The 12919-nt window shown below is 43.3% G+C and overlaps 1 protein-coding gene across 5 annotated transcripts in view; it reads right to left on the bottom strand.

Annotated features, from left to right (window-relative positions):
- Positions 1-12919, bottom strand: part of PCDH1 (protocadherin 1) — a 188942-nt gene that overhangs the window by 79167 nt on the left and 96856 nt on the right. The gene's annotated exons all lie outside the window — the stretch shown is intronic.

The raw sequence follows: 12919 nt of genomic DNA, 5'->3' as shown, positions 1-12919 counted from the left end.
AAGCCTCCCTAAAAATAGCCAAAAATTAGGGTAGAGCTTATTTTCAGTGTAAGTCTTATTTTCGGGGAAACATGGTAGTGCAGCCCTGCCAAGGATGGTGACTGCAATTTATAGAGAGATTGATTGCAGTCACCGTCCTAGGAAGGGCTGCACTACTAATACATATGTATTTTTGAAGAGCTTCATCAATATTATTGGCAATGCACAGCAATTAGAGATGAGCGAGCATACTCGTTAAAGGACAAAAACTTGAGCGAGCATAGTCCTTTTCAAGTATCTGCCTGCGCGTCTGCAAAGATTTGGGTGCCGGCGGGGGACCTGTCTTTTCCCCCCCTCCTCCCTGCTCACTCCCACAACCCACGCTCACATCTGCCGACACCTGAATCTTTGCGGACGAGCAGGCAGATACTCGAAAGGGATGATACCTGTTCGAGTATTTGTCCTTAACGAGTATGCTCACTCATCTCAAACAGCACTACTTTAATCAACCAGAACCCTACAGAACATATTCGCCCTTCTCATCCCATTCCAGTACGGCCCCAGCTGTACATTTGGGCACCCCTATTTAAAATCAGGCAACGTTAATTAGCAATAGAAGCAGCAGGCTATGCTTTGACTTGTAAGTAAACGAGGAGGTGCAAGAACTCTGCACCGTTATATAATCAGAGCAATGTCGATTCTCCACCGCAGAGCAGAAGACGGGAACGGGTTTGACAGCCCAGGGGCTGCAGTGATGTACAGAGGGCGTCACAAGGCGAATGGCAAAGGGTTAAAACAAATGTTGTGTTTAGCGACTCTTTAATCGAGAAACGATGAGCAGGAGGGTTCACTAAATTGTAATGCAGCTGAAATTGAAAGAGAAGGAGGAGGAGGAGGAGGAGAAGGAGGAGAAGGAGGGGAAGGACAGGGAAAAGCAGTCATCAGACTAGAGAAGAGATAACCGTTAAAGCAGAGAAAATGAAAAAGTGATGGAGGAGCTGAAAGAGAAAGGGATGGCAGCTAGAAAACGACAGACAGAGCGCCAGATGACCGAGATAGAGGGTGCGTGCCAGATGAGCTATAAGCAACAATTTATTGTCCAACATGCCCATGGTAACAACAGAATCCTCCGCACTGACTCAGCTGGCAAGTCGCAGTGATGTGTAGATCCACGACATGGCGAAGCAGATGGGGAAATTGCTTAGTAAGGGCGATTGATTACTCGCTCAGTAATCATAAAACCATTATATTATCCATTTAAAGAAAGAAGCCATGTCTAATCTATCTACATGTATTCTAGCGTCTACGACTCTTGGCACAGGCATCGCTCAGAAGCAGTGTACCTCATTTCTGCTTGGTTAAAAGAACAAATGGCATTTTGCTTTGCCCTGAAATTCTGAATTTGACAGGCACTGATGAACCACTTGGCAGATTTACCTTGCAGGCACAGTGCATGGCAAGAGCCAACCTATCAATGATATTCAGCACCGGGCGATTGCTGTTGTTAGAACTGGAGATTAGGCCAGGAACTACAAAAGTTTAGATGTGTTCGTGCTTACAAAATGTACTTTAGGTTCCAAGGGATATGAAGATGTGACATTCTGGATTAACATTATGGGTGTGATCATGGCTTCCACCACACCATTTCCATACTGCTCGGATGAGAAATAGACGGGCACGGGATTCTGACAGCCATTGCCCTTTGAGTTGAGATTTAAATAACTAATTATAATGTATATAATACAGGTTAGCTAAAACGTTGAAAGCCGTAACACTGACTTTCTTGGAAGAAATAACCAATTTTGGTAAGACCTGCTAAAAAAAAGAATAATGCTTTTGGGGGAAGCACAGTTGTAGGCAAATCTCATTGATATGACCAGAATCTGAATATATATTTTCTATGACCACTTTAATGCTGGCCATCAACATTAGCCAACATATCACTACAGATCCCCTCATTAAAAACGACCCTCCAGGCCTGGACAGACATGGATGGCCGAACCTCTTCTGTGATGACTTGATGTATATTGTGTATTAGTACGAATTGGTAGTCTAAGACCGTACAGGCTGATCTGCTTGGCCAGAATTGCTCATGTGGGCAACACTGGTTAATTAAAGCAGTGAGAAGTGCCTAAAGGCTCATTTACACGTAAGAATTATCACTCAAAATGCGTTCAAACGACTTATAAGGAGCAATAATCATTACATATAAACACAGGTATTGAGCACTTTTCATCTAAACGATAATTTTAAAGTGAACTTAAAATCCATCATTCAGCCACAGAGAGATAAAGGGTCTCAATAGACCGCATGCTGTGCTCTCCACGAGAGTTGGGAGATTACATTGTATTCTGCAGGCACCCCGGAGGAGAACAATGCAGGTGGGTGCAGAGCCCAGCCCACACACTGGGCTCTGCAAACAGCTCCCAGAGGCCCTTTTACATGCAAATGAAGATGATAAAGTGTTAATGGCCATTAACACTTTTTGCAAAAAGATCGCAAAAAATTTCAATCTTTAAATCGTTTGAAAGATTATCTTTGCGTGTAAATGGCCATTTAGACTAATTATGCATACTTATGCACAGTGTGCACCAGATAGTGAGAAGCGGGTGCAGATATTTTTGTTTGTCCAGGTACAGAGGGCCACTCTAACATATTGAGCTATACCCAACATGCAATACTTTATAAGGGCATGGCAGGCAGAAATTTGTGATACCAGTGCCATTTATCTACATAAGATATCCAGCATGAACTGTGTCTGCCCAACTACGGTCTTATCCAAGACAAATATTAGCCAGGTCTTCTAAGCATTAAAGTGCCGAACGATTCTGCAAAGTTTGGCAACAAAACCCTAATACCTATAGTGATATTAAAGTTACCGCTATGTGGACAATGTCTAGATGGCGTCAGTAAGCAAGTGGGAAAAAGGTTGCTTGTGCTATTACTTGAATTCATTTGCTATTGTCTTAGATATGCTATATGCTACCACTCGGAAGACGAGTCCTAGTCTAGACAATACAACATCTTTGTTTACCCTATGGCTTTGGCAACATGGCATGGGTATAATGTGATGCTATTACTTAGGCTTTGTGCACATGGCCATATTAAAGTCTCTATGGACAAAGCGGTATATTTACAGCCAATGAAGAGATGCTATCTGATCCTGTTAGGTCATGAAGATTTTCCCAATGCTTGTTTTCGAAAACACTATCCAGATCCCATACGATCTCCCTCCTTGGCATTAAATATACGGCGCATGCATCGAGCCATAATGCGGCCATGTGTAATACCCCTTAGGCTGCCTCCAGCTATATCTGCATGTGGTATTGGAATTAAATGTAAAGACCGTCACGTTGCGTCTGGAAAATAGTGCAAGAGCCTGATGCTACTGACGAATAAGCTGTATATCACATCATTAAAGTAATGATCAGTAGGACCTTTTGTTTTTGTGCTCAGCTCATAATGTCACAATACGGCATGCTAAAGCAACGTGAAGACCTTTTTTTTTCTCTTCGGCATAGGTAATTGGCACGGCACCTGTGGAGTTGGACACTTACGGCCTATTTTTAACCGAAGGTTTAACAGATTGTCACGAAAATGTCAGATTGCTAATTAGTAACGCACCAGCTGACTGGAAGACCTGTGTACATTGTAGAGAACATCGAGCACTGCGCAGTGCAAAAAATAATACTTCTGTGAAAGAGGGGATTGAGGAACAGATTTGTTTTTGTTTCCATGAATGGTCATGGCGCCTTATCTGTGCTTGATGGGAATAGATTACGCAGATGTCAAAAAGCAGAACTAAGGACTATATACCGTATTAAGGGGAAATTAGCGTTTTATCATGACATTACTAAGGCTTACAACTGAAAACACCACCATAACACATCAATCACTTCAGGGGATATGGAGGGGACCACAACATCTTGGGTCTGGGTAATCGCTACAGATCAACAGAAGATGATGTGAATAGGCGATTTGGCAACCGCACACCCCCTCGAGTTTACACAAACTTTCGATATCGGATGAATGTTGGGCCTACTCAATGACGTCAGCCGGATCGGCCGGCCATTTAATGTATATGTGGCCTCCCAACTCTCCCAACATCCGCTGTTGGATTGGATTTCAACATTCCCAATACTTTTGTTCTCAAGGAGAATAGCTGCCATAAAAAAAAGGAGTCCAGCAATAGCTTACGGCCCTCTTCCCATTCAGAATATATGCATGCCTGGATGAGCCTAGCGTACATCTACAGTGGATATAAAAAGTCTACACACCCCTGTTAAAATGCTAGGTTTTTGTCATGTTAGAAATACAAGATGAATCATGTCAGATTTACTTCCACCTTCAGTGTGACAAAACTAAAATAATGCGGTTGCAGAAGTGTGAACACCCTCATATTCGGGGATGTGGTTGAGTTCAGAATCAGCCAATCACATTTAAACTCATGTTAAATAGTAGTCCGTACTCCGCTGCCATTATTTACAGAGATTCTGATTTACCCCATATAAAGTTCAGCTTTTCTAGGAGGACTTTCCAGATATTTTCTTAGTTGGTCCGTGGAGAGCTTAGAACACACGAAAGGGATCTGATTGTTGAAAGGTATCAGTCAGGGCATAACCAACACCATGGGACGCAGTGAAGACAGTCAGCAAGAAGTGGATTAAATTTGGCACAACAGTGACATTAGCAAGAACTGGATGTCCCTCAAAAATTTGTTCGGGAGGCTGCTAAGAGACCTACAGCAACATTAAAGAAGCTGCAGGAATTTGTCAAGTATTGGTTGTGTAGTGCTAGTCACAACGATCTTCCGTATGCGTCAAATGTCTGGGCTGTGGAGTAGGGTGGCAAGACAGAAGCCATTTCTAACAAAGAAAACATCCAAGCCTGGCCAAAACTTACATCAAGTCTGTGGGAGAGCGTGTTCTGGACTAATGAGACCAAGGTTGGACTTTTTGGCCATCATTCTAAAAAGGTATGTTTGGTGTGAAGCCAACACTAAAAAAATCACCAAAAGAACACCATACTCGCAATGAAGGTGGTTGAGGCAGCATTATGCTTTGGGGCTGTTTTTCTGCTGCTGGACCTGGGGCTTTTGTCGAGGTTGAGGGAAATTTGAACAGTTCAAAATATCAGTTGATTTTGGCACAAAACATTCAGGTCTCTGCTTAAAAGCCGACAGCAAGACAACGACCCAAAGCATAGCTCCAGATCAACAAACGAACGGCTTCAACAGAAGATAATTAGAGATGAGCGAACACCAAAATGTTCGGGTGTTCGTTATCCGGAACGAACTTCCCGCGATGTCCGGGTGTTCGTTTTGAATAACGAACCCCATTGAAGTCAATGGGCGACCAGAGCATTTTTGTATTTCGCCGATGCTCGCTAAGGTTTTCATGTGTGAAAATCTGGGCAATTCAAGAAAGTGATGGGAATGACACAGTGACGGATAGGGCAGGCGAGGGGCTACATGGTGGGCTGCATCTCAAGTTCACAGGTCCCACTATTAAGCCACAATAGCGGCAAGAGTGCCCCCCCCCCCCCCACTGTCAGCATAAAGATCGTTCTCCTCTGCCACAGCTGTAACAGCTGTAGCAGAGAAGAACGATGTTTGCCCATTGAATTCAATGGAGCGGCAATACAGCAGGTTCCACTGAATGCAATGGGCTGCCCGCGATCGCAGGATGAATGGTCGGAAAGGGGTTAAATATATAACCCCTTTCCTGCAATTCATCCAGAAATGTGTTACACTAAAAATATATACCGGCGTATAAGGCGACGGGGCGTATAAGACGACCCCCCAACTGTCACCTTATACGCCGGTAATACAGTGGAGCAAAGAATAAAAAGCATTACTTACGTTTTTAGATGATCTGCGGCGCTCCTGCAGGCTGTCGCTCCCTCCTAATCCACGGCAGACAAGCTTTCTCTATGAAAGGCTTTAAATCCCTGCCTCCAGAAAGACACGTGCCTTCAGCCAATCACAGCCAATGACAATGATGTCATTGAATGGCTGTGATTGGCTGTGTTTCTGGAGGCGGGGATTTCAAGGCTTGAAATCCCCGCCTCCAGAAACACAGCCAATCACAGCCATTCAATGACATCATTGTCATTGGCTGTGATTGGCTGAAGGCACGTGTGCTTCTGGAGGCAGGGATTTAAACCCTTTCGTGGAGAAAGGAATACTTTGCCGTGGATTAGGAGGGAGTAACAGCCTGCAGGAGCGCCGCAGATCATCTAAAAACGTAAGTAATGATTTTTATTCTTTGCTCCACTGTATTACCGGCGTATAAGGTGACAGTTGGGGGGTCGTCTTATACGCCCGGTCGCCTTATACGCCGGTATATATTTTTAGTGTAACACATTTCTGGATGAATTGCAGGAAAGGGGTTATATATTTAACCCCTTTCCGACCATTCATCCTGCGATCGCCGGCAGCCCATTGCATTCAGTGGAACATGCTGTATTGCCGCTCCATTGAATTCAATGGGCAAACATCGTTCTTCTCTGCTACAGCTGTTACAGCTGTGCCAGAGAAGAAGGATTTGTCTTCTATATGTTCTCAATGGGGTCAGCGCTGCTGCTGCTGGCCCCATTGAGCGCATATAGAATGCATCCATAGCGAACCGCGGGAGGGGCAGACTTTCATATCAGGCGGACACCTTATCTCCCCAGCCACTCACAGCAGGGGGGTGGTATAGGGCTTAAACGTTGCAGGCGGAAGTTGTAATGCCTTCCCTGTCTTTATATTGGCCAAAAAAAAGCGCTAACGTCTCAGGGAAGAAAGTTAAAGTAACCCGGACACCGCATGGTGTTCGTTACGGATAACGAACATACCGAACACCCTAATATTCGCACGAATATCAAGCTCGGAAGAACACGTTCGCTCATCTCTAAAGATAATCAAAGTTTCAGAATGGCCCAGCCAGAAACTAGACTTGAATCCCATTGAAGATCAGTGGGTTGACATGAAGAGGGCGCTACACACGAGATACCCTCACAATCTGACAGATTTAGAGTGCTTTCGCAAGGAAGAGTGGACAAAGATTGCCAAGTCAAGATGTGCCATGGTGGTAGACCTCTACCCAAAAAGACTGAATGTGGTCATTAAAGTTAAAGAGTTCATCAATAAAGTATTCATTTTAAGATGCGCATATTTAAACAACCACATTTTAATCTAGTTTTGAAATAGTTTCACCCCAAAAAGATTTCAGTTGGCTTTTTCAATGGAATTCTACAGATAACGGGTCACATTGAAGGTGGAGATAAACCTGAAGTTATTCATCTTTCTTGGATTTTTCTTAACATTCAAAACCATGGCATTTTAATAGAGGTGTGAAGACTTTATATCCACTGTATAGAATTGGGCCAGAAGATTAGCTTTTTGCCAGACTCTCCAAACAGAAGATTGAGGGGGAACAGGCATGGGGCAATTGGACTTCAATATGCCAAGCCTTGTGTTTTCGCACAGTAAAGATGCTAGAAGTTGTGGCATCACCTTTCCTCCCCTCTCTAAACATATGGTGTTTTCAGTTCAGAAGGCAGTCTCCTAAATGAGGTTTCAGCCAACACTCATCTAAATGCGCATGGCCTTCCTTACTGACCCAAGATGTTTATTGACTGAGTCATCTGTCAACTAAACACACTAGATATGACTGTCTGGTAGGCAGGTAGGAAACAGATAACGAGACACTTAAGTGTCTTTTTTATTGCCTCGAAAGTTTATGGACCAACCGGCCTGACTGGGCTCACCTTTATCTCACTTCTTGATGCATCACTAAGACCTTGTTTGCTTTTGCTCATGAGACTATTACATTATGGGTCCACATTTTCAGGTTGTTTCCCTCTGAGCCATTTCCTGTGCATTGACTGGTGTGGTTCACTCACAGGTCATGTATTAATCATTTAACCAATCACTAGGCACAGATGTAGCAGAGGTGAATCTGTCACTTGCTTATAACAACCATACAACGGGATTTTAACCACCTTTGGCTATGGAATTGGAGACTGCTGCATTGGATTTGTGGATGGGTTTCCGAAAAATCATGGCTGTAGTGTAGGACATCAAAAAAGCAAAACCATTTCATTTACTACATTTTATAACAATAATCGCATAATTTGCATAAAGCCCTGTATAAAGGCTCTGACATTGATTTGAAGAAGTGCTGCCATCCAATAGGTGGTGCTGCAGAGGTATTGTTCCATCTTCCTTATTTGCATAAACTACCCAGAGGACCATGCATGGCCTTATAAGTCTCATCACTCACTTTTCAGGTATCTTTTCACACCCATTCAGGGTGCTCTCCTTTGGGAGAGACAATACCATCCCGCGACCCACTCACCCCCTAGGTGTCTGCACAAACTTCTTGGGTGCTCACCTTAAGGAGAGACGACACCCCTTTTGGCCCACTTTACTATATTTTGTGATGGGCAGAGATGTTACTGCTTAGCGGTGTTTTGCTTTTTTTTACGGTCAGCCATCATAGCATTGGCCTTCGTAGCTGTCCATGGTAGGAGTGACTCTGTAGCTACGGGATTCAGCTCTGTTCCATCAGCCTGGTAGCAATGAGTGTTTATGCAGATTTGTCAGTGGGAGGTAGCAATGATCAGCAGAGCTTTCACCTCATCTTCCTCTGATAGTAAGTGGGATTTTGCAGTCGTGGATTACGAGGGCGAGATGTACTGCAGCTGTAATCTGGAGGATGAAAGGGGGCGCACAACACTTGTAAGCAGTGGGTAGTCTATGTACAGAAGATTTGCAGCTTCCCACACCTTATGTTAAGTGACTGCTTGACACAAGAATGATTAACACGGTCTCCGCCATGACTAATCTCTGCTGTGCTGACAGTATGTGGGCTTGTCAGATGAAGAAAGTAAAGTCTCTTGGCTTGCACCTTCTCTTCCAAAAAAAAACAAAAAAAAAAAAAACCAGGACATCTTTTGTTGCTGAGGATTATGGGGTGTTAGCGAACCTCCAAGAGCTTGGGATGCCATCAGCGTGCCTAAAATAGCAGCACTTGTTTCCACTGTTTAAGGCCGAGCTTTCAGCTCGATAAATCCCAGCAATTAATGGATTTGGAATGAAGCAGCAGCCAGCCCCATCCTGCCACCCCCACCATCCAAAACTCAAAAGATATGATCTGCTTCCAGAACCCGAATGTAACTCCTTACCGACCTAATCCACTGCTACAGCAGAGAATGGCGAGAGATTAACAGCGTTCAGTCACTATTATCCATAGACACTTCATTTCTGCAAGAAATTCTATATTTGTTTCATTGCTTGTACACAGTGCATTCTCAGAGTCCCTTGTAACTACACGGCGCTCAAGAAAAAAGGGAAAGAAAATAGCACCAATTTGGCTACGGACTCAAAAACTAAATATAAAAAGGGATAGGTAAAGTTGAGCTATACCTGCCATATACCTCAATATTGCCAATCCCTCCATGAATTCAAGTCTTGTTCATATGCCACAAGTTGGAATCTCTCTTTAAAAGTCAAATGATCAGATTAGTTATTTTGAATTCCCACAGGTACAAAATGAATTAGGCAATTTTTCAAGAACTGTTTTGCTAGTAGAAAGGGGACCCAAATCATCCCTACCCACTAGAGATGAGCGAGTATACTCGCTAAGGCACATTACTCGAGCGAGTAGTGCCTTAACAGAGTATCTCCTCGCTCGTCTCTAAAGATTAAGGGGCCGGTGCGGGTGACAGGTGAGATGCGGGGAGGGAGAGATGGAGAGAGAGATCTCCCCTCCGTTCCTCCCCGCTCTTCCCCGCCCCCCGAATCTTTAGAGACGGGCGGGGAAATACTCGGCTAAGGCACTACTCGCTCGAGTAATGTGCCTTAGCGAGTATACGTGCTCATCTCTACTACCCAACATAGTGGTCATGGCTTCTAAACTACAATTCCTGCCATGTTGGGGCATGATAGAATTTATAGTTTGTCAACAGCCGTGAGCCACCGTTGAGAAACAGTTTAAAGGATCGCAACAGTAGTAGAAGGGTGACACTGCATGCATTCATTTCACTAGTAACCTTATAGCAACTATCCAGTCCTGGAAAATAAAAATGGCCACACTGCTTCTCTCACACTGCTTTAGTATGCATCATCATTCTAAGGGTCCTTTTACATGGGACGACCTATCAGGTGCAGATGCCCAACAGGTTGTTCCAACTATGATTGTTCCTGTGTTTTCACACAGGAGCGTCATGGGTAGTGAATGAAGGCAGAGTCCGATTTCCGTCTCACCTGTCTCCATTGACCGTCAACAGGCCATCATTCATATTTCAACAACTGCTTATTTAAACAGGCCGATCCTTCATTCAGTTTTCTGCATGCAGGAACAGAACGATGAACGAGAAGCGTGAATTGTTGCGTGTCGGTCAGCCAGGGCATGCATTTACACTGCACGATTTTTTGGCCTATAAAAAGAGGACTCCGGGACATTACACGCTACTTTAATTGGCCAGTGCCAGTCAGAGCACAATGTAGGGTCTTAGGCGATCACTGCTTTCTAACACACGGTGTGCATCAGGTAGTCCGTGGCCATCTGTTTGTCCAGGACTAGTGGGTCACTTTGATGCCTGAACAATGCCATTACCAACAATAATCATGTGGAAAGTTGGGCAAGGCTGAGTCCTTCACCATGCGACTTTATACAAAAAAACTGGCCAAGGATATTCCTTAGCCAGACCATTGCCCATTCCCCGACACGGTAGGGAATGACAGAGGGAAATTTGTGCCATAGCCAATCCAATTTTTTTTTATTAATTACATAATTTATGGCATCCAGTACATCATTTGGACGCTGGATGTCCCACTACAATGAAAAGAAAACCACTACATGCAGAGTTTTTCCAGTTATGGACACCAAAGCCAACAGAGAATGACAGCATGGACACCGGACCAGTGCACTAAAATGTCATCAGTTGTATCCGACTCAGGCATAAGATAAGTAGCCGCACACAACCAATATACATGCTTCCATTGGAACAACTCGTAACCCATGGGTCTTCATTGCTTGCCTACTACTTTATCAATGGGGCCAGAACATTATGTTCCCTTGAAATGTATATACTCTAGATTTTGAAACAGGACACTCAAATGTTGTCATTTGACTGGATGTGTCGCGAGATCAGAACGTTATCAATAGATTCAGAGGGATGCACGGAGAGCTGCTGGGTAGAAGAAAAAAAAAATTCCATGACGAATCCAGTTCTGCTACATAATCCATTTTAAATCCCCTATCGTGGCATCCCCCATTAGTAAATGTTTGCAGATAAGAAAAAATGACCACATTTCCTCTTCCAACAGCGAATTGATGCCATTAAAAAAATGTTATATCGAGAAGAGGAAAAAAAAAAAAAAAAGTCTGCCTTTAAGGCACCAAGCAGATGTTCTTTAATTCATGGCTGAGTGTCTCAATTAAGACATATCAACTGTCACCTTCATTAGCGACGAGATGACTGTCAGGCTGCGGGATCGTAGGGCCTAGAAACAGTTAATGGTGGATTACACTTGGCATTGTTATGCAGAAGTAGAACAATAAAGTTGAATGGTTAAAAAGACGCGTTTTGCGACTTCTCCAGATTTCCAGACTTTGCTTTAAGATCGTTAATATTTATAGACTACATCTGTGCATTTAAATTACCCTCGCTTTATTGCCACACGCCTTAATAGACTTTGGATGAAAAGTTTGACACTATCTAGATTTCTACAGCCGAGTCCTGTATTATTAAAAGCAGAATAATAATTTCAAATTGGACCCAAACTTCTCCTTCGTTTACATTCAAACAGAATAGAACGGGCTATAAATATGCAGAAAAACGACCCAATTTCCAAGATACCTGCTTGTTTCTCTTCCTTTCAGATTTAATGATCTCTTTTGAAATGTATAACCCTACACAGCACTAAAGTAAATTATAACATTTAATCACTGCCGCTGCCAGACATAATGTATTGCAACTACTGAGCTGGTGAAAGAACAGAAGGAAATGCGGAAAAGGGAGATTTATACATGTGTAGATTCAAGTATGTGCAGACGAGAGAGAAGGAGCTTGTTAGCTTGTAAACTGGGGAGCACATATAGGAACCCTAACTTTTTAATTACCACTCCATTAAATTTGATGTAAACCAATCATATGATGCACAGTCTAGTGGCGTCGATGGCAGGTGATACAAATACTGTTTCAGGGCCATTTTATAACCCTTACTGATGAAGAGGATGCAAATATTTATATTTTTTTTCACACATCAGAGCAAAAACCAGCTGCAAAAATCAGAAATTTCAGCTTGCATGTAAAATCAAATACTGAACGACGAATGATAATTCAGCTTGTGCTGGCATGAAAATTAGATGTCGATAGGCCTGTATAAGCAAGCAATCATTCATATAAAAGTGACTGCCTGCTTACCGCAAATGGAGGCGAGTAGGTGGAATGATCTCCAGCACAGGGGTGATTATCTCTGCGACAACTGGTCAAATCAGCCAACTAAAGGCCCATTTACATGCAAAGGCGATTAAAAGATTGAGATTGACAGTTTTAGCGATCGTTTTGCATAAAGTGTTAATTGTGTTAATAGACATTAGTGTCCATCAGCTTCATTTGCATGTAAAAGGGCCTCCGGGAGCTGTTTACAGAGCACAGAATGTGGTCTGAGCTCTGTACACAGCTCCATTGCTCTTGCATGGGATGTTGGCAGATTACAATGTAATCTCCAACTCAGAAGACGGCGTGCGGTCCCAGTTATAGCTTTCTGGCTGAGCGATGGATTTTAAGCTCACCTTAAAATCATTGGTCATCTGAAGAGTGAACAATGGCAGCGTTTACATACAAAGATTATCGTTCATATGCCATCATGTGAACGAATTTGGAGTAATAATCATTGCATGTAAATGGGCCGTAAGCCAGACCCCTGCAGTAGTAACACCCATGT

The sequence above is a fragment of the Eleutherodactylus coqui genome, chromosome 2 (genome assembly GCF_035609145.1).
Source record: "Eleutherodactylus coqui strain aEleCoq1 chromosome 2, aEleCoq1.hap1, whole genome shotgun sequence".
Lineage (NCBI taxonomy): Eukaryota > Metazoa > Chordata > Amphibia > Anura > Eleutherodactylidae > Eleutherodactylus > Eleutherodactylus coqui.
The sequence above is the reverse complement of the archived record's forward strand: the minus strand, read 5'-3'. Positions and strand labels throughout refer to the sequence as shown.